The 23025-nt window shown below is 46.3% G+C and overlaps 1 protein-coding gene and 1 long non-coding RNA gene across 2 annotated transcripts in view; one reads left to right on the forward strand and one right to left on the reverse strand.

Annotated features, from left to right (window-relative positions):
- The window catches only part of SPSB1 (splA/ryanodine receptor domain and SOCS box containing 1), a 132300-nt gene extending 127614 nt beyond the window's left edge, over positions 1-4686 (reverse strand). Inside the window, exon 1 of the mRNA XM_078642301.1 lies at positions 4491-4686. The gene's annotated coding sequence lies outside the window, so the exon portion shown is untranslated. The remainder of the gene's footprint in view (positions 1-4490) is intronic.
- LOC144754476 (uncharacterized) lies at positions 1159-22817 on the forward strand. Its single transcript, XR_013594728.1, has 3 exons — positions 1159-1364; positions 22291-22372; positions 22725-22817. It is a non-coding gene; the product is annotated as an uncharacterized LOC144754476 (long non-coding RNA).
- Positions 22818-23025: the final 208 nt, after the last annotated feature.

Here is a 23025-nt window from a genome sequence, read left to right on the forward strand (position 1 = left end):
GATGGATCATATGGCCAACACCCCTCCCAGATTGTGCGGCTGTTTGGGAGATATCCGCAATATGGGGGTTGGCTATATTTCCACTGTTTGATGTACTCGCTAAGCACCATAAACGACTGGATGGTACGATTGTGCCTACACCCTGTATTTTACTCCACAGATCCTCGATCGCCAGCGTCGTTGCCAACAATTTCTGTAATGTGGCCGAGACCACTGATGGAGGTTGATAGTTTAAGGCATTGCCAGAGTTCTGCCCCTCACTGGGTACCAAAGAGTTCACAGTAGTAATACGCGACTCCATGCGCCCAGACAAATCAGTCAATGTATCTTCCAGAAGCTTTAACCGGCCGTCCAATGAGGCAACATTTTCGTCTATGGATTCCCTGATCCGACCAAGGGCAGTGACCAGTACAGTCATATCGGTGGCATTAATAGCTGTACCTTCCTCCTTGGGACAGGATTGTATAGACAATGAAACATCCATGGTTTGAGTACCTACTGAGCAACTTGTTACCTCCGTATTAGTCAAGGAGTAACACTGGGACTCTTTTTGGAGTTTTTGTTTTGACAGACCCATACCCTTCTTACGGTTCATGGTTGCCTTTGGCTTATCCTTTATGCCCCCGCTAGAAAAATTGGAAGTCAGAGTTCTAGAGGCTATGCTTGGTCCGTTAGAGGTATCCATTTGTAGTTCTGATGGCTCATAGTGTACAAGGGCCAATATTTCCAAAGCCACCGGTGCTGTCCCCAAGTTATAAGGCGATGAGCAGGATTCAATTGAATTTTGGGAGATACCTGCCGGATTATGTAATCCTAAGGAGGTTCACCTTGGGCGCGATGAATGGGCTAGAGACAACCGTATCTCTGTTAGTTCTATCTCGTGGCATATTAATGATTCTGCCCTTGTTATAAATGCATCCAAAGTCCGCTTTACCTCCTTTCTATTTGTCATTGCAGAATTACTCGTTTTTGCCAGCACAAACGTGAAGGCAGTGAGCAAAGGAATATTAATATATCACAATGGCAGCAATAATACAAGTTTGGTCGATACCCCAAATATCAGATGTTAGAGAGCTTGCCCGGGCAAGGAAGGGCGGGAGCCTGCGCTGTGTTTTTAAAGCGCCTCCGGGTGCGGAGGGCTGACGGGAGAGGCAACCGCCGCGATGCTGGCTGGGACAAATAGTCCTGTGTCCCCTTCTGGCCGGGACAAACAGACAAGTGCAGGCAGATGAAATCGGGCAGCTGAAATCAGGCAGCTCTCCTTCACTCCGCTGCTGCCGCTCTACTCCGTACTCCACTCTCAATCAGCAGCCAAAATCACTTAAAGGAAGGACCACACATTCCCCATCATCGAGGTGAAGCAAGTAAGAAACTTATGCTGTGTGCAGCGTAACAGCAATTATTGCCTGCATGTTGTGTCTAAGGTCAATCCTTTAACAGCATGCCTGTTTAGAAAACGAAAGTACAATGTGTGAAACTGCTCTGCACCCTGCTCCGTGGGCCCCTTGTCCTTCAAACCCAGGGCAAGATATGCATGTAGTGTTTTTTTTTTTTTTAGAGGGACACACGCGGCTATTAGACTCCAGCTCACCTCAGCTCCAGCGCCTGGGTGTACTTGCCAGAGTGTGTCGGCAAAGACGCACGCTCTCGCGGCTAGGTCCCAGCACCGCGGCCCGGTTCCAGCTCTCCTTCACCGCCGCTCTGCTCCGCTCTCGTGGCTCAAACCAGTGCTGCGGCTCAATCCTGGCAGCTCTCTTCCGCTCCACTGCCGCCCTGCTCTGTTCTCCCCTTTATAACAGAATTAACTTTTTATTGGAATTCCTTGATTTGCGAATCTAAACACTTACAACTATACAAATGAGTCCACTCTCTAAAATCCACTCAAAAAAGGGTGTGGGGGCACCCAGCTAACAAAAGGATGCTATTTGAGTAAAGCTCTACCTTTGCCCCTGTGGTTTAACATCCACCCAAAATGATCTTCACAGTTTTTTGTGTGGTCTTTATCAGAAGGAAATAAATAAATGTATTGTACCCATTTTAAAACCTCAGCATTTTAAGCACTGTTGGGTCACTTTATACTTGTTTAATCCTCGTCTGATCCTTTAGTGGGCTTTTCACTAGCGTCCTATTTGTGGGCATGTAGGAATAATAGACTACAACTACAATGGTGTAAATGACATGGATAATTGTATTCTCTTTTTAGCATAATTTTAATGCAATACGGGAAGGAGAGTGGACGTTTAAATATTCGAGATAAGGAATGTTTTACTTTCTTCCTACTGTGAATGCATAGAACATTCATATCTGTAACATTGTGTAAATCTGTTATGTACTTTTATGATCTCAAATGTAAAGCTTGAATAAAGTTTTAGAATAGAGTAAAGCTCTACTTTCATGACAAAGTTTGTTAAAGTCCGTTCATCGGTTTACAAACTAGGCAAAAGCAGAATTTCCTATGGGAGCTATAATGGGGAAACATCTTTCACCGCCACACACATTTACATTTTCTCCCCCTGCACAGATCTGCCTTAAAGTTGGCATGTTAGACAGTAGATGCAGGACATTTGCTCTTTCTGCAAGGACAACCGGATTTTCCGCCTTTGGCTGGACCCTACATTTTTGCTGATCGTAGAACAATCCTCGAATGACACAGCCACTATCAAAGGTTCCGTGATCGTATGCACCCATCCACCTCTTGGTACATCAAGTGCCTTTTCGAGCAACCAGACACTCAAGAGCTACTTCCCACAATTCAAGACTGTTAAGTCTGGAAAAATACTATTCTTGAGGAACAAAAGAAATCTACAAAGCTTCTTCCTTTCCGCGTACCTGATCCTTTAGATCTTACCTAGACCCCTTTCCCCATCCATTTCTCCTCACATCTACCGACACAAGGGGGTTGGAAAAGAGTCTTATATGGACAGCAGGCCAGTCACATCGTCATAAATAAAATACATGTTTGGGTTGGAAAGGGATAGAGGAGCACGGCACTATTCTAAGGTGACCAGGCGTCCCCGTTTTGCATCAGCTGTCCCAGCAAATTTCAAGAAATGTAGCTCATGTCCCGGTTTTTAAAGAGGGTCGACGGAAAACGGTAAGAGGTGTTTTTTTTATGTTTTACAAAGCAGAGATAATTAATTTGCTTTCTTGAAACTGCTAACTAACAGGCAAGCTACTGGGTTTAAAAATTGCATTTCATGTATGTTTTTACAGCCTGTCCTGTAATTCTCTGCTGTGGAGCGCTATCATTTCTTGAAGTAAAATTGTAGTCCTATTTTTGTGACATGTCCCGGTTTTTGGCTTTAAAATTCTGGTCACCCTACACTATTCGCACTTTCACCTTTCCACCACTATCCCTCTAGTTGAGTTTTACTAGTCAAAAAGTTGTTGCTCTCCAAAGTTTTACTCCAAATGAGTGCTACTGCAGCATTCAGCTGGTCAAAGCAAAGTGCAGAACAGACGAAATTAAAAGTAACCTGGTTTCTGCAGTGATGTCATGACTCTCAGGTTTGCCCAAAGCTAGTCCATTCTAATGTAAAGAAAAGCACTATTCAAATATGAAACTGTAGCGCGCACACATGCTGGAACAGTTTTGCTAGCCTATGATATGCCAATACGTTTAGCGGTGTAACTACTGCTAATGTTACAGCCAAACACATTTTTCTCATACTTAAAACCAACTGGACTAAACTAGCAGATTAAAAAAAGTATCTAAAAGAAAGATCATGATCCGAAGCTTTGTGTTCTTATCTGGTAACCTTATCCATATGTCATTGGAAGTCCTAAACCAGTAGGTTTTGTTATTGTGTTTCTGTGACAATAATCGCAGCCAAACTGTAGTCCTACGTCCATGTCTATGCTCGGTCCAGGCTTCAAAAATGTGGACATACTGAGCGTTTCGAGGCAACCCTTTAGCATCACAAGCGCTACACAAGTGGCATAAGAGTTCCTTTATTTAATCTCGAGCTCTTTCTCCATGCAGCACCGCCTTTCGCCACTCAAGGTCTCCTCTCCCCCGCCGCCCCGGTGGCTCTCACCTCTCCGGCATCTCCCATTTTCTCCTGTCCGTCCACAGTCATATTCCCTGGAGTTCCCCTCCATTATACTCTATAGCCATTGTTACCTCCTCCTCCCCCACACCGCTCTTTTTCTGCGCCAGCCTACCAGTATCAAGGCCTGCCCTCTGCCAAGCCGCCCTGAAAGGACTGCGACCCCCCACCCACCCGGTCCCACCTTTCTTCTCGTTGGCGAGCGCCCCGCAGAGTCCGGATAGCATTCATCCTCAACTAGCTCGCCTCGGCCAGGGGCATTAGGTTCGTGATGACGGGCCACGAGAGTGAGTCTCGGAAGTGGGGAGGCTAAATGCCACTCTCCGCCCCTTTCTCCTACTCACATTCCCGACCCCTATCTCATGATGGGGTATCACAGGCGCGGCGCAAAAAACCCCAAAAACATCCTGGACAATGGAACGCCCTCCCTCCCAAGCTCACCTCCTCTTCAGCTGCCTCAGGGCCGTCCACGGGTGGGCTCCATGGCAGGCGGTTCGGGCCCCGCTCAGCCTCTCACTCCGGTCGCAGCTTCTGACGCCGCCGGTCTCGCTCCACTCGAGTTCTGCGCATAGGGGGTGCGCGCGACCCTCTGCAACTGTCACTCAATGCAATACCACGCCCGCCAGGTCACGTGCTCAAATAGCGGCTCGATAGTTTTAGCCCTCCCTCCTCCGTTTGTGTCACGTGCTCAGATAGCGGGCAGACGACGCGTCCGCCGCCTCCATGAACAGAGAAAGAGGACGAGTAAAGCCTGGAACGAACCAGCACCCGCCCTGGGAAAGAGAAAGAAGAATAATAATAAAGTCCCCTCAGAACTCTTGGGACAGCTGCAAGACGAATGTCAACGGCGAGTTGCCACGGAGACTACTGTTAATGGCATAAAAGGCAGATTCAAAGTGAGGGAGACTCGTCCGCAGGTCAGGTATAGGGAAAATGTAAAGGTGGGACAGTGTTGTAGATAAACTCGCAGACCATCTAAGGTAAATAAAGTGGTTTATTTACGAGCACAGCAGTGAAGGACCTAGCGCCTGCCGACCAGTCGACCAACTGTCCTGGCAGAATTCAGAGTCCACAGTAATAATACAATTCTAGAACACAGGGAAGAATATAGAGAATAAAGTAGACCATAGAGAATTCAAGTGTGCAATTTACAACACATCTCCTTTCCTTATAAATCAAACAATAGAAAGTAAAAGAAAAAAGAAAGGAACATATTAATTACAAAGGTAATCATTTAGATAAGTAGGTGGTTTGCGGTACCTTGGAATCCTGGAAGTGGAAAGGGGAGGAGGAAGGGAGGGAGAAGAATCAATGGTGGTGGATGAAACAGCAGAGGAACCAGAGTCCGATGCATCACCACCTCCGAAGCAAAACCTGTCTGAAGAGGAGGAAGAAGCACACTCTTGGGATCAAAACATGTAACCACTACCACCCCCCTCCTTAGCAGAAACAGAACAAGGATTATGAGAAACAGGAACAACAGAAACAGGAGAAATTCGCCCACATTTCTGGTAAACAGCAACCCGTCTCAAATTCCATTTTTCCCCATTTTCAAGGAGTACATAATTGGGAAAGACTTTCTTAACAGTAGAAGGCCCTCGAAATTTTGATAGGCCTTTGGCACACCTCCCTGGTTTGACTTTGACCATATCTCCTTTTGAAATAGTACAACCCCCAGTGGGAGAAGACATAACACGCTTAGAATCAACAGACCCATGATTCAACAAAAGTTGCTTGAACCAAGAAGGAACAAGCTTTGTACCCGGTGGTCTTCCACGCAAAATTTCAAAAGGAGATTTCACGGAATTCCCATGAATCGTCGTACGATGAGCATACACCATCTCCTGAACAATATCAGACACACTGCACCCACCAGAGACAGCCAGTTGAATCGTTCCCTTCACCAGCCTATTGATCCTCTCACACAATCCGTTTCCTTGAGGATTGTAGAGTGAAGTACGATGATGGGACACACCAGAATGGGAAAGAAAGGACTGCATTTTCTGTGAGACCAACTGGGTCCCATTGTCAGTGATAATGACACTAGGGAAACCTTCAGAATGGAACAAAGATTTGAGGAACAAAATGGTGGTCTCAGTAGTAATGTCTCTGACAAAGTTGACGACCACCCATTTAGAAAACGCATCAACACACACAATGGCAAACCGCTGATGCAGGCCAAGCTCAGACATGGGCCCAATGAAGTCCATGCATATGGTATGCCAGGGCACTTCAGGACAAGCAATCTCACCCATGCTAGTGCCAACAGCCACTTTCAGACGTTTTTCTCCTTCCTTGCACAGCCCACACTGTTCAACCCACACAGCCACCTGCGCATCCATTCCGGGCCACCAAAAATTATGTTTGAGTCTCTGTTGGGTCAATGTCTGCCCAAGATGCCCCTCATGTGCAATGTCAAAGAGTTTGCGCCTGAGGTTACACGGTGGAACAAATTTGTCATTGCGCAAGACAATGTCTTCCCCACATGTAGATAATTCGTCCAAAATCTTGATGTAGGGACGAACAGAAATTTGTACACAACTTTCTCTCCTAGGACCATCCTTGAGCAATCTGACTACCTCTTTAAGAACCTCATCACTCTCCATGGCATCCACCCAATCTTGATGTGAGAAGGAACCTACCCCAAAAGAGGTGACGTCCTGCACCCAAGCAACACTCTCATCCAACAGGTCAAATTGGAGATCAGAATCCGTAGAAACTAAAGGCAATCTAGAAAAGCAATCTGCCTGGAGATTTCTTCAACCTTGAATATGCTCTACTTGAAAATGGAAATCTTGTAATTTGGAGGCTAACCTGGCTAACCTAGGAGAACCTCTGACAGCCCCTCCAGGAGCAAGAATTCTAAGCAAGGGCTTGTGATCAGTTTTGATAACAAAGCTGATACCCCAAAGGTACGTCCGGAAATAGTGTGCACCCCACACGACAGCCAAGGCCTCTTTCTCGATAACACTATAATTCCTTTCAGCATCAGACAATGTCTTAGAAGCAAAGGCAACAGGCCGTTCCAAAGGACCATGTTTCTGGACTAGGATGGCACCCAACCCAAATGCACTTGCGTCAACCATGAGGATTGTTGGAAGCCTAGTGTCAAAGGGAGCCAAAACACCCGCTTTACAAATCTGCTCTTTGATCATCTCGAAAGCCGATTCTTGTTCTGTACCCCTTGCAACCTTTCTTGAGCAAACTCCTTAATTCAATAGTCCTCTCCGAAAAATTGTTGACAAATTTAGAATAATATTCTATAAGGCCCATGAAGGACCTCAACTGATCTTTATCAGTTGGGCGAGGAGCTGACCTTATCGCTAGTAGCAAATCTCTCTTGGGTCTAATACCATCCACAGAGATCTCATGCCCTAGGTACTCAATATGTTGGACAAGAAAGACACACTTTTCTTTTCGTAACGTAAGTCCAGCATCGCCAATTCTATGTAGCACCTGTCTGAGTAATTTATTGTGCTCCTCTACGGAACTGCCAAACACAAGAATATCATCTTGGAAGTATACAACTTTTGCAAGTCCCTTAAACAACTCATGAACTAAACGTTGGAAGACACTTGCCGCCGAAATTAACCCAAATGGTAATCGTGTGAACTGAAAAATACCTTCCGTGGTGATGAAAGAGGTGAGATGTTTGCAAGTGTCATGCAGCTTAACCTGGTGGTAAGCGCTTTTAAGGTCAAGTTTTGAAAAATATTTAGCGCCCTCTAGTGTAGACACCAATTCATTAATGTTTGGGAGGGGAAAAATGTCTGCAACCACACACTTATTTACAGACCTGAGGTCCACACAGAAGCTTAGCTTGCCATCCGATTTTTTTGAAATCACCACTGGCGAAACCCACGGTGACCCTTCCACAGGTTCGATGACCCCACTCTGTAACATTTCTTCCAACAACACTCTCACATCATCTCTAATAGCGAGAGGAACTCTCCTGAGTTTGTGTTGGATGGGTATACACCCCTCTTTCATTTTTATCATATGTGAATAGCCTTTCAACTCGCCTAATTCACTCCTGAAAACAGACATAAATTCACTCAAAATCATATCAATCGAATCATCCTCCAAGACCATAACTTGGTCTGGAGCCCTCGGATTTATGATTATATAGAGATCGTATTGATGAATCCACCCCAAGATGGGCGGACCATCAAATGACACATAAACCTTCCCCATTATGGACCTCCTCTTGAACACAATGCTAGATTCAAAGTAACCAACAATATTTATAGTTTCTCCTTGAAATCCCTTGGGAGATATGTCACTCTTGAGCAAAGGTTTGTCAGACCAAAGTTCCCTAAATGTCGACTGAGGAATGATAGTGTGACGGGATCCAGTGTCAACCATTAGTGAAACTTCACGCTCATCTATTGTGAACATAGCTTTAGGTCTATTCATCCTTTGATCATTGACGTTGGCAACATCTGAGTCACTAATTACTAATAGCTTGTCTCCACCAGAGTCGCAGGAGGAATCTTCCACTACAGCAACTTTCTGCTTATTCTTCGTTTTGCACATTTTCGAGAAATGTCCCACTTTTCCACATTTCAAACACTCTTTGTTTGCTGCAAAGCAAAACCTTGCTTCCGAGGAATGTGAATTACTGCCACATCTATTGCAAAACTTGCTTTGAGAAGCGGCCTTCTTAGGAAAAGTTTTCCACTTATTCCTGATGACTGCAACAGCGTCATCCGCGCCAGAATGGGAATCATATTCTCCATCTCTGTCTGAAACTATAGATACTTCCTGGTCCAATTGCTTTTTCTTGGAGTTCTCAATAACTCTGATGCACTTCTCTGATTCTTCAATGACTTGCGCAAGTTCGATGGCAACTTTGAGAGTCGGATTTTTGGCTGCCCAAAGTCTTTCTTGTATTTTTCGACTGCTACACTGCACTATTAGCTGATCGCGAATAAGTTCTTCTGCCATAGTCCCAAACTTGCACTTTATCGACAACTCTCTGAGACGGGTAACGAAGTCATCAATACCCTCCTCCGACCTCTGCTTTTGAGTGTAAAACTTGTACCGATGCATCACAAGATTTTCTTCTTTTGCAAACTTAACTTCCAATCTGGAAATTGCCTCTTTATATGGATCAGGAATTGCTTCACCATTCGCTTGTAATGCGATTGGTAAAAATCTAAAGATCCTTTGTCCCTCCTTCCCAAGTGTACTCAACAGAATTGCCTTTTTCCTCTTTGAAGAAAATTCTTGCCCATCAATTGCCTCCAAATAGTTATCAAATATAATGAACCAATCCTCCCACGGTACAGGTGGATTCCCTGGTTCATTTAAAAAGGGTGGAGGAGACGTGATATTTATATTTTGCGTCGTTGCCATAATATAAACAATAATAAATGATGAGTAAGTGAAGATAAATACCTTTCTTGTCGCTGAGTGAAGGTCTCTTACCGACGGGACTAACCTTCGTTAGAAACTGAGGAGATCGGTAAACTTAGCGCACTGTGTTTAAATTGGACCATTAAAATGGCCGTCCAGCATAAATGAGGCTTGAAACGCACGTTTCGACATCCGGGTGTGCCGACGTCATAAACCAATGGCCGGACGTCTGAAAGGAAGCTTGACGCTCGGATACGTCAGACACAGGCTACAGTCACGCACACAGGCTCGAGTACACGGGAGGGGTGATTCAAAGCTGTTGCCAGGATACGCTGTTACTCACAGGTAAGCCGAGTGAAAAGTCGGTAAAATGGCCTCAAACAGCTCCGAAATCCGGCGAGGAGGTCTCCGATGACAGGAATCTCACAGCAGGAGATTACTGTAGTATCACTGGGTTCTTTGTTGCTAGGTCCTACTGCACGGTGCTCCGACTGGGAACTTCTCCTTCGTGTCCTCGGGTGTCAGAGAGCAGGGGAAGTCGGGAGTCAGCAGGCACAAGTCGCCAAATTGTTGTAGATAAACTCGCAGACCATCTAAGGTAAATAAAGTGGTTTATTTACGAGCACAGCAGTGAAGGACCTAGCGCCTGCCGACCAGTCGACCAACTGTCCTGGCAGAATTCAGAGTCCACAGTAATAATACAATTCTAGAACACAGGGAAGAATATAGAGAATAAAGTAGACCATAGAGAATTCAAGTGTGCAATTTACAACAGACAGCCAACAAATTAACAGGGAGAGCAGAGCCGAGACAAACTTCTGGCTCGGATTTTAGAGGCCGCGCGCGAACCCAGTCCTGAAAATATTCGCTAAGTAAAACATACAAGCAGAATATAATAAAGTCTATTCAAAATGTAAAAATTAGTTCTTTAATATATTTTCCATTAATATGGCATATTATAGCACTTCTTTGAGAAGTACTTATTAAAAGTGGTACGTTGTTACTACTGCTCTTAAGTCTAAACTCATATTTGAAATGGCCTTCATACGCAATAACGAAGAAAGAATGTTGGTGAAATAAAATATTTGCCTAAGATCACATAATTTAAGCGCGGAAGCTGCAATGTATCCAGGTTTTCTGGTTTTACTTTGTACAAATCAGCCATTAAATGGGTATCTATTTGTCTTTTCTTATGTTAAGACTTTGTTTTTGCCTCTTAGGGCACTTTTTAAAATGTAGCGGAAACACAACACAAAGGTTTTGGATCCCTCTACTAATCCTTCGCACAGATTAGTCCATATGTGAGGTCACATACTTCGCACTGATTAGTCCATATGTGAGGTCACATACTTCGCACTGATTAGTCCATATGTGAGGTCACATACTTCGCACTGATTAGTCCATATGTGAGGTCACATATGGATTAATCAGTGCAAAAGATTAGTAACACAATCCATATACGCACACCAAAAATACTTTTAACCTTTCCACATCTCCATAGAATTAAAGACTTTTCCTGGTGTGGCGATGTTGTAAATTTTATCTCTTACTTCACCCTAACACTTGCACTTTTTATTTTTTGGTCTCTGGACACTACTGTAACACCAGTGGGTCAACCTCCAGGTGGAGGTCAGCATACCAAAAAACTAACTCAATGATGATGCTGTCACGTCATGACCAGGCGGAGAACCAAGATATACCGCCTCCCACCTGCGTGCGTGTATGAGGGTTTTTAGGTCTCGTCTGACCCAGCGCATGTGCTAGTCTGGCGAGCCTTTTAGTGAGGGCTTCAAAAAATGCTTCCATGGCCGAGTGCATGTGTGCGCACGCGCTTACGAGCAGAAGCGCCATATGGCTTTCCTCGTCATGCTCAATAAGCGCATCGCTCGCCGCGCTTGATCGTAATCACTTTCGCGGCCGCTTTGCTGCAGCCAATGCTTGTTTTTCTTGCTTACTGTCCCGTCTTTTTCTCACGCCTGGCAACTCGTTTATGTCCTTACTGTATTCTTCAGCATCGTGAGTCATGGCGAGTGAATTGTGCGTCTCTGCGCTTTAAATACCTTTTAGTGAGCCAGTTTTTCTGTCTTCTGCAGGTCGCTTTAAAAACACCAACCACACTCCAACCAAAACCGCAAGCCAAAAGAAGTGTCCCACCCCAAATAATGCCACGTTTGAAACTTCTCTTTATTTAATATATTGTTATTGACTTTTTGATAGCCCTGCTGTGCCCCTTCCAGCGATTATCACCGAAGGATGGGAACGCGTCTGTTATTTCAAACACGCGGCCAATGCTTGTTCATTTAGCGCTTCATGCTGCCCAACGAGCCGCAGCCGCACGTTTGCAAATGGGTGTCTTTTAATGAGAGAGGCATTGTGCTTCCACAGAGTCTCGTGATTCCGCCCCCGCAACTTGCCTCCTGATTTGACCCTCTTGTGTGGCGGTGCACGCTCTTTGATGACTCTCCGACCTGCAAACACCATCTCCTGATTTTAACCCTGGGTTTATCAGGCTTCAGGCACCTGTTCTCCTGCATCGTCCGTCAGTGGTTTTGCACCGGAGAGCTCCAGGTCAGTTCAATCCTACTCCAGTCCCAGGGTTGCCTGGCGGGTGACCCTAGGGGGTTTGGGAATATGAGTGTGGCTGGGGGAAAATGGCAGTGTGTTCCTGGAGACTACTGCAGCGGGCCTGGGTCAGTGTAAAGTTACAAGGTGACTCCGTTTGCAGCCGGGGCACCATCTTCCTTTCAACTCATCTGTGTACGTTCAATAGAAGTGAACCAAGACCCCCCACTCCCAGAATGCATTTGTTTAAAGTAAATACGGACTTCAAATGTCGTTCTCGACGACGTGGGATTTTCTCGTGACAGCCCCCCTCCTCCACACCCCTCCCGTTCGCCGTGCTCAATCATTGGTATTGTTTGCAGCAGCCAAGTGTTGTTTGTTTGGGACTTAGGTGTCCAACACCTCCACACCCACCTCCCTACCTGCCACAGCGTCCGGTTTCAGCCTCTAATAGCATATCTCCTAAATTGCTGTCGCAACTGAACAGGGTTAAATTGCTGAAAAGTCATATTTCGTGTAGATACTTTTCACGGCCATCTGTTTCTTCATAGCTAGTTGGACATTTCACGGAGTTACACGCTCGCCGCTAAAATGTGACATAATTAGTGTGCAGACCATGGGATCAGTGTTCGCCTCAGGTTCACGTCTTTCGAACATCTAAAACCGTGTGCACTTAAAACATGACTGAAGATGGGTGAGGCCCCTTTTGTGTTTCTTCTTGATTTGCTTTCCAGCACTGGTGTTCGTATATGGCGTGATTTACTGAGAAATGTTTGCTACCACACACACTCTTAAAAGCCCCAATCACGTGCAAAAATGGCACTGTTTCTGCCTCAGGCATGTGCCCGCGTGAGTGCATTCTGTGTCCATGGCCCTTCATTACCATTTTAGTGTGTTTGTTAGTCACGCACAATTCGTGCCGCTGTTTCGTTGCCAACAGGATATGCAGTTAAGTGTCTGTTCTTTGCTGCCATTCCCACCCACCGCGCTTATTTATTTATTTATTTATTTATTGTTATTTATTTGAAAAGTTTTATATAGCGCTGGATAGACCCAGAGGTATCAGAGCGCTTTACATGAGGAAGAACATTGTTTCAGAACATAGTTACACAGCTACATCAGTTGCTGGAGCGTAGTTACATGAGTTACAAAAGCATCGCGTAGGTATAAGGATAAACAAAGCGGGCAGCAGAAGAGAAATTCAGGGGAGAGAGGAAAGGAATAGGGGAGGTAGACAAAGAATGAAGGAGGGAAGAGGTGGGGGAGGGGGTAGGAGACACAGCGTGGAGACGAGGAAGTGTCAGTGTCTGACGTCCGGCTGGGTAGGAGACGGCTCCCAGCGCTAAGGGGATCTTTCCCAGTCCTCAGCTATGTGTGACTCCCTTGTCGCTGTGTACTCTCGCTGAGGGGTCTCTGATATTCCAGGGCATAAATGCTGGATCCATCCCCAACAAGGGGAGTATCGGGTGCTTTGGACAAGGGCACACTTATGGAGGCCATTATCACTCACTGCACGCTGCTGTCTCCCACCTCCTTGTGCAGGCCTTTGTCCATCGCTCAGTCACTGTATGTGGCTGTATGTAAACAAAATCGACATTGCTGCTCCCCCGGACTGCTGCCATGGGCACCACTCGCCTCTCAAGGATGGGAGGAGAGATTCCAGTTTGAAACCCGGGAGTTGAAGGGCACAGGGCGGCTCGAGACAACACGTGACCGTTCTTTGTGGGAAACCAGCCAGCTGTAACCTGTGCACCAGAGGGCAGAGCACGAGAAGGGCGTCAACCTACAAAAAGTACCAAAGCCGGAAGTATCTCGCCTATCAATGTGTGAGTGTTTTGAGTAGGAGCGACACCTTTTCTGGGCTATGCTTTCGAAGACCATGGACTGCAACACTCTTTAGGTGAATTTTGTAAGTTTATAATTATCAAGGGCTTGGAGGCAGCAAGAGGCACTTTAACCAGAATAGTTTGATGGTTTCAGTTTAGCATCTCTTGCTACGGTTAGCCTTGGATCATTACAAACATTAATATTTTTTTAGGAACCTTGGGTGTTAGATGGAGGGTGGATGCTGCCCACAGATGAGTATCATACCTCCCATCACTTCTTCCCCTACCATTCTTTGTCTTTAGGCAGTGGTTAATTTGTAAAAAGAATAAGTGCCAGGACCCTCCTCAGGAGGCCACTTCTGCTTGCACCACCCATTGCTGCTGTCAATTCTGTCAACTACAGTAACAACCAAACTACTAACCATCCCACTCATACAAGTGTGACTAATCTGACTACTCCTGCCCCCAAACCTATAAGAATGGCTTTGGCAGTAAGTTTTAGTAATTTTTAATGTATTTTGAATTAAAAAATATGTTGTGCTGGTCTCCAAATTAGACAAATAGCGCCACCATTCAACAGACTGTCATAAGGGGCAGTGTTGGCAATTAAGTGCTGGTGCTGAGCATGGAAACCACCAGCTCAAATTAAGCACTGCTTCAGGGATGTCTGGTCTTATGCATATTGGTACCAATCCATGCATTGCTTTCTGGGCAGACAACTTTCCCAGATCTCCTCTTTTAGCAGGGAAACGTCAACCCCATATGACTGGCTGGATCCCTCGACCCTAGAGAAAGCACTGACTATGATTGCCAGTGCAACTTACCCAGCTGCATGGACCTTTAGACCCTGGAAGTGTACACAACATGTTTGTTGGTTAACATTCTTTGGGGATTGTACTTGTCTCTTGTACTTTTAGAAGTGCCCCACATTAAAAGCCCCCCTTCCCCTCTCCTTCTATATCTCGCCTCTTGCCTAGACCCTACACTATCCTCTGTTGTTGCTCTCTCTCCCTGCCATATATTGTAGTGTTTCATTGATTTGATGCTAGGTTTACGTTGTGCAAACCCACATGCATATAGGTATCTAAGAGTACATTGAAATTATCCAATTGCACAAATGGTGATCAATCGATATAGGCAAAGCACCTGCTGACATTGCCTCTTGGTTTGTAGTTCTCACTAATAAAGGAGGCTCCTGTGCGTTTCAGTTAAACATATATGATAGGATTTGCTAAGATCTGGTTAAATCGGACACACTGTACCAGATCGCTATTCATAGAGTTAATGTACACAATATTCTATAGGGAACTAACCCCGTATGGAGCTGCGGGGCTAAAGCAACTGGACCCCAGTGGTATATCTAGCCACCCATGGGCCCTAATGCAAGTAAAGCAAGTGTTCCGCGACCACTAGTTGGGTAGTAAAATAAATCAACAATTTGGGTTCAACAGGGTCTTCCATCGGCTACGCCCTAGTGTTACTGCACCTGCTGCATGCACCATTGATAGCTATGCCCCTCTCCAACCTACCCTCAATGAGTTCACTGGCACTAAATAGCTGCCCATGCCCTTACCTTTTGGCCCTGCCAATTCTGTTTAGTATGTTTAGTCTAGAACGGAAGACTGTTTTGAAAGTAAGCCTCAGGTCATATGGCGGTAAACTTGACATTTTTTGGGCTGACCATAACTGGACTGTCCACAGGATGTTCATGGTGAAGGACGTGTTTTCTATACCCTCGTCAGGGGGTGGAAGTACAACCTGTGCAGCGGGCTGTTCATCTGTGTTACTTGCAGTGCATTTACAATGCTTCCGACATGATACAAGTGAAAGAGGAAGGTAGAGGTGGGTGAGCAACTGAAAGCTCGAGCCAAGGTCGATCCTGAAGCCTGGTTCTGTCTCAGCTCGAAGTCCTGTTGGAACCTTAAGCCCACAACGCACATTCAAGTGGCTCCGGCTTGTTAACTTTACACAAGATGTGGCATTATGGACAGAGCTGCAAACTTTGGAAATGGAGAATCAGGTTTGTGTCTCAGCACCAGCACAACATCCTGTGATTCTGGGCAAATCACATAATCTTCCTGTGCTCCAATACCTTCCGGTGAAGTTGGCACTATATTAAAACTGCAGAAAAATGCACAAAGTGGTTACAACAAAGAAGAGACAGATAACGATTTACTGGCTGATTTGTACAAATAAAAATCACTGCTTACCCACTTAAATTGTGTGATCCTAGGCAAATTCTGTATTTCACCAAAATTCCTTTTTCTTGATTTTCCTGTAAGAAAACACTTTCAAATTCGTCAGATAAGGATACCAGTTGTACACAACCTATTGTGTTTGATCTAATAGACTATAATCTTACTGTATAACAGGGGTCTCTGACCTTTTCTGTAATGAGAGCTACTTCTGATTAGTGAAAATCGTTGTGAGCTACTGAAGGCCAAGTAACTCGCGCCCAGCTTCATTGACTTTATACCTAATGTCCATAGAGCCCAATACTATGGTTTGAACCAAGTACTGTCAATAGGGGTACTATGATAGTGTTGCCATGTGCATCTGTGAGTACATGGTCTGTGGGGATGTATGAACATGTGTGTGAAGTGATGGGATATATGTGTATGGGTGACTGAGAGCCTGTGTCATATGGTCTTGCGGCACAGGACTTACCTTTTGCCAAATGTGGCACAGTTACATGTACAACACAAACATGCAACCATTTTCTTTTAATGGGAGAAATTTAAAGTGCAGAAAAATGTTCTGCATAAATGTTCATAATAAGGAACATTTTTCTGCACTAGATGGAAAAAAAAATTCCACTTCAAATAATCAATAGGTCTTGCCTTTGGGACCTTATAAGTATTTAATTCTGCAGCACAATATCCTTGGTGCAACATCAACTGTTGCATGGCTAAACACTTATAATGTCCCAAAGGCGAGACCTATTGGCTATGCCAATGCTTGTTTATGAAAGGTACCAATAACCAATGACCCCGGTCACACAGGTACAACTGGTCCCTCCTCTATTGATCTTTGCATATTTTGTGGAAGCTGAATGGACCATTGCTTCTCTCTCCCTCCCCCTCTTTGATTTTTTACGTTCAAACTTTAAGTGGTCTACCTGGCTCTAGAAAAATATTCTACCTTAAACACTGGCAGCCCTCAACATTTTGAATAGGTTCAGCACTGAGCCTGGAATTGCACAGTGAGTGTGCATTCAAAACCTTTTCAAAGAGGTTGGCACTTGTCTGCCTGTTAATAGCATAGTCAACAATGGTGAAGTGCAGCTAGTCCAAATAATAATAATGATAAGGTGACGTCTACTTCTCAATACGTGAAACAAAAGAATCAACTCAAACAGCAGATCTCCAAATGACTGCAGCAGGACTGTCAGAATGCTGACCTGGAATATGACCTGAGATTGTTCTCAAAATACGTACATGTAAAAGTTTGAATTCAATCTATTAATAAAGTGGCCGTCAGTGACACTTTCAGAGGTCCGGAATGAGCTAAGAGCTGTTCTTCTCAGCCTCTACAGTGCTGGTTTTCCAGACAGAATGCAACACAGATAAGGCTGCAGAGAATGATGGGACCCCCAGGGGCGTAGCAGAGGTCCCTGCAGTGTGGGAGGCCCCTAAGGGTCCTTGTTCCTTAAGCCTGGCCATTGTATGCTGGCACAATGCGTGCAATTGCATGGAATATGAAACAGTTAAGAGCTCAAGAAAGCAATGCGCTTTACCGAGTAGAAGCAAAACAGAATTATGACTCTGGTAAGTAAATATTGTTGGCAGACAGTGGCCTAACAGAAGTGCATGGCAGTGGCATAACAGGCCCCTGCAGTGCCACAGAACTTCCAACCCTGTAGACTGGAATTCAACCTTTGGGGGCTCCCATTGAGCCCAGGACACATGAATATCTGTCCGTTTTTTTAGACTCTGGGGCCCCACATCACATTCTGCATGAGGGCCCGTCATTTGGCGTTACGCCACTGCTGGACCCAGATGTTACTGCCTTACTACCACTGGCCTATTGGCACTGGTGGAAAAGCAGGAGAAGCTTTGTTTTTGAGTGTGTGTGTTCGCAGTCTCAGGGACTATGCAGTCATCCTTCATGTACACTGCCAGCTGCGAGTGTGGCTTGGTAGCATGGGCATGGCCTATGTCACAGCACAGGCTACAATTATTGTGACTCTCCCTATGAAACATGCTACATGTGCAGACATCCTAGCCAATAGCATCTTGCAAGGCCTCTTAACGAAGTGGGGCCTGAGGAAATTGGCCCCATGGCCCACCACCCCACCTCCCTTCCAAAGCTGCTGAACATATACTAGGAAGCAGAGACTGTTTCATAATAGTTGTGGGAGATACCTATATTCCGGGGGAAGACGCATGAGCCCAGTGGGTAATATTCAAGACTCAAAACATCCAGATGGAAATGAGAAGTAGGGCTGTTGTTCAGCCCTCCGGTTTTTAATCTTCTGGTAACGAGACACCTGTTAACATTTTAAGCTCACCAACATTCAATTTTAATCTAGATCTGACACTTTAACAAAGGAAGAACATAAAAATCGACATAAGTAACATAACCGCAAACAAATTAGGGAACTCATAACTAGGACACTGTACAATAAGTGAACATAACTAGTGTTGAATGTTTCCCAGTGCAAGATATGGAACCCTCTGGTGAAGCTTACCACCAACCACACTAACCTGTACAGTCCACTGTGAGCACTCTGGGGACCGATTCTGATAACCACTGAAACGGAGGCACTCAGGTGCACCCCTTACTGTAACAGTTTATGGCATACGGTGGGTGGCTCCCCGTACCCGGTGGGAGTGGCGGGGAGCGGACTGACTCACCCTGGGCCCCAAACCCGTCAGCGATCTAGTGCAGGATATGGATGCCGCCGAAACCTGGTGAGGTGGCAGGAATGGCCTCTAAGACCCGCCTCCCCACTGAGGCGGGACTGGCCAGAATGGCCCAGAGCACTGCCCCTACTGAGCAGCCCAACATGGGGACCCCTCTCCCAGTCAAACCTAGAGATCAAAAATCTAATTCTGGAAAGCAACAAGGCTATTAAGGAGAAAATTGATAGGGTGGTCATTACAGAGTTGTTACTACACCAAAACATGGATAAGATAAAGGATCGCATGAAAGACCTGGTTACAAAAGCCAATGACATGGATGAGGTAGTAGGGATGCATACGAGGCAACCAACTGATAAGGACGGGCGACTACAGGCACTGGAGGCTAAGCTGGCAGATTTCGAGGACCGGTCTAGACGCAACAGTGTTTGCATACTTGGCATACCCGAGGGGACGGAAACCACATAGTGGAACAATTAATTGAGTCTTGGCTTGTCGAAGTCTTGCCCAGATTGGGAGACGGATGGGACCAGTGAACAGGGTTCACAGGACACCAGGCGGCAGACCCAAACCAGGAGCCCCATCGTGAATGCTGATAGCTCGGATGCTTCGATACAAATATAAGAAAAGTATTCTAGAGGTGGCACAACAGCAGGGCAACATGAAACAGAATTTCATTTTCCCCATGGTGTGGCAACCCAGCTGAGGTGGCGGTCGTTTATGGAAGTGAAAGAAAACGCAGAGACCAAGAGCTAAACTATGCATTGCTGCTGCCGGCGCACCATTGAATAGACATCCAAGGGAAGAGACACTTATTTAATAATACAGAGGATGCTATGCAGTTTGTTAAAAGCCATTGATCGGAGACCAGAAGGGAGACAAGTAACTATTGGCATGAGATTATGATTGCGGGGGGATCACTAATGTTGATATGCTTAAGCTGGAGGGGGCACTTCACAATGGATTGAGAATGTCGTATGAGTTGGATGTGAGTGGAGGGATATACATGTACACTGCTACTCTCCAACGTGTGTGTGTGACCTAGGGGCAAACCCACTGGGGTAAACCAGGCATCAGCCCATGGGGCATCACACTAGGAGAGGGAAGATTTTTTGTTGTTTGAGGGAAGGGTAGGAAGACACCATATGTGTTGATTGTGGAGGCCGAGTTGGGGAGGGTCACACGGGAGGAGGAGGATGGGTGTCACAGTTTGTTCATTTTTTCAGGGTGCATTGGCATTAGAGAACTAGGGGGAGAGGCCTGGCTTACACGCACAGCAAATCTGGGCTAGTGCGACCGCGCGGGGGCGCACAAGAGATTCACACATTGCACGCATGGGGTTGACAGCACTGTCTTGGAATGTTAAAGGGATTCAGAATTCCATAAAGAGGAATATAGTCAGGTCATATGTGAGGAAGCACCAAGCACAGATAGTAATGTTACAGGAGACACACTTGTTTCCACAGGATGACGAGAAACTAAGTACCAAATGGGGAGACCGAATGTGGTATTCTAGCTTTACATTCTCAGTATGAGGGGTGCTGTTATGGGTTGACGCTAGTATCCCCCTCAGAGTAATGGCTGAACTATAGGCGGCAGATGGCCGATATGTGGGCATGGTAGGCATGCTCGGAGGTTGACCTACAATGTGATTGAACACATATGCTCCAAATATATCAATCGCCTGAATTTTTTGACAGTGGTACGAACACTTTCACCATACACTCACCACAACATATTCTGGACGGGCGACTGTAATTGTGTACTAGACATCTAGACAGTTCCAGGTCCAACGTTAGACTACTCAACAGATCCTTCATGGCCCTATTAGAGGGCATGGACACACTCCACTTATTAGAATTATGCAGATCACAGCATGGTAATACGAAGGGATATTCTTTCTATTCTCCCCCACACGGGACATTCTCCAGGATAGATTATGCATGTATCCACCCAGGACAAATTGAGCAATTCGGGGTGACACAATACTTAGATTGAACCTCTATCAGACCAAGCACCACTAGCGATAGAGCTGCTGGACCATGCATATGTAGCAGTGGTGCAGCAGTGGCATCTGCAGTCGCAAGAGCTTTTAGATCAGGTATTCCGTGAGGAAATTAGTTAGGCCACACAGAATTTTTTGCTGTAAACACAGGTACAGTGGAATCAGCCCGGATTCCGATAGGCATTCAAGGTCACCATAAGAGGGAGATGTATGGCCAGAACTTACGGGGTACGCAAGTCCTTGTGACACACTGTCACAACACTAGAGTGACATATAGGGGACATTGACAGACAAGCCCACCTACTGTTGAGGAATGGGAGACACAACACAGGTTACAAGGGGGGGGGAGTTAGATAAGGCCTGGGACACCCTTGGGAACCATGATTAAAAGATTTACACAGAAACATTAAACGAGCAGGGAGACCATCCTGGTAGGCTTTTAGCTTGGCTAGTTAACTCCTTCGGTGCTCATGACGAGCCCAGCTTGTCATGAGTCGCAATGGAGCTGTGCTCATGACGAGCTGGGCTCGTCACAAGCACCGTGGTGCCGCGCTCATCCCCCTACCCCCCGCACCATGGGGAAATTACCCCCGCAGTGAAGGGGTTAACAGGGAGAGGGGCAGCAATGATGTGAAATACATCAAGAGCGCACATGGGGTATCTCTGACTGCCAAGAAGAAATTCTGGTACAACTCATGGAATTTTATAAACTGCTATATGCACAAACAGGCCAGAATAACGAGGCAGGGATTGCGGCCATTCTTGATGAAGCACACATCCCTAAGGTATATGCAGATGCGAGAGTAGCACTGAATGCCCCAATTGACAAATCTGAGATCAGATGGTTGATGAAACACATGAATATGGGAAAGACACAGGTAATGGATGGGCTTAGTGTTAAGTTTTACCAGACAGATCTGGACCTTCTGTGGTAACCACTACTAGCCATATACACAAAAGACTTCGAGAAGAGCATGCTATCAGCATCGCTGAGGGAGGCCAATATTAGGCAGGGACCCCATAGACTGCAAATCCTACTGCCCACTATTGACTCCTGGATCACAGAGTTAGTGTCACCTCAAGGGCTGAGTGGGTGTGCAGGCTGCGAAGATGCCGGGTGCACTGGTAAGTACTCTGCCATTGCAAAATCAAGACCCAAAATCAAATGTGAGACCTGGTGGCCTGCGGAGTGGGGCTGCACGATGTGGAGTGTGCCATGTTCGCGGGCTTGGGGCTTGGGGCTTGCACCGGCACGTGGTGGGCCCTCATTGCGACACGCCAGTGGCGGAAAGTGAGCAGTGAGACCTAAGTGCGCAGGGGCAGGCATGCACCGCTGGGTGGCGGGAGGGGCTGGGGTGCATCTGCCTGGGTGTGCAGGGGCAGGCATGCACTGCTGGGTGGCGGGAGGGGCTGGGGTGCACCTGCCTGGGTGCGCTGGGGCGGTAATGCAGCGCTGGATGGCGGGAGGGGCTGGGGTGCATCTGCCTGGGTGTGCAGGGGTAGCCATGTACTGCTGGGCAGCGGGAGGGGCTGGAGTGCATCTGCCTGGGTGCGCAGGGGTGGACAGGCGATGATGTCGTGTGAAATTGTATGTACTTTGCCATTCAAGTATCTGGACTCTGTTTCAGATGATGCATCTGTTTCAGATGTGGGACCTGGTGAACTGCACTACATACCGGCACGTGGTTGGAGACACACTGATGTCAGCAGGTGATCAGTGAGGCCTGGGTGCGCAGTGTCGGCACTCTCTCTCCCTGTCCATCTCTTCTGTGTATCTCTCCCTTTCTCTTTCCGTCTTTCTCTCTCTCCCCCTCTCTGTCCGTCTTTCTCTCTCTCTCTCCCCTCTCTGTCTGTCTTTCTCTCACTCTCCCTCTCTGTCTGTCTTTCTCTCACTCCTTCTCTCTGTCTGTCTTTCTCTCTCTCCCCCTCTGTCCGTCTTTCTCTATCTCCCCCTCTCCGTTCGTCTTCCTCTCTCTCCCTCTCTTTCTCTCTCTCCTTCGCTCTCTCTCTGTCCTTTGATGAGCGCAAGTCACACCTTCTCATCTGGATTTTTGTCTTGCAGGCTGTGACCTACGGATTGTCCCGAAGAGAGCCGCCATGTGTCTTCATTTCTGTTCTGTGTTTATTTGAATACATTTTCGATTGGTAATTCGAAGGTGAATGTGTGATGCTCATTTTTGTGATGACACATGCATGTCACCAAATGTGATTGTGCGACATCAGGCTGATTAGTTGGTACATGTTTTGTGTAGTTGATGTGGCATGTCTTTGCCCAGGGGTGGATGCCCGGGGAGGGGGGGTCCTTGGGTGGTTAACTCGGCGATAAGTCCTTGAGAAGCCAAGTAGAGAGCAAGTTAAACCAA

This window comes from Lissotriton helveticus, chromosome 5_1 (genome assembly GCF_964261635.1).
Source record: "Lissotriton helveticus chromosome 5_1, aLisHel1.1, whole genome shotgun sequence".
Taxonomy (NCBI): domain Eukaryota; kingdom Metazoa; phylum Chordata; class Amphibia; order Caudata; family Salamandridae; genus Lissotriton; species Lissotriton helveticus.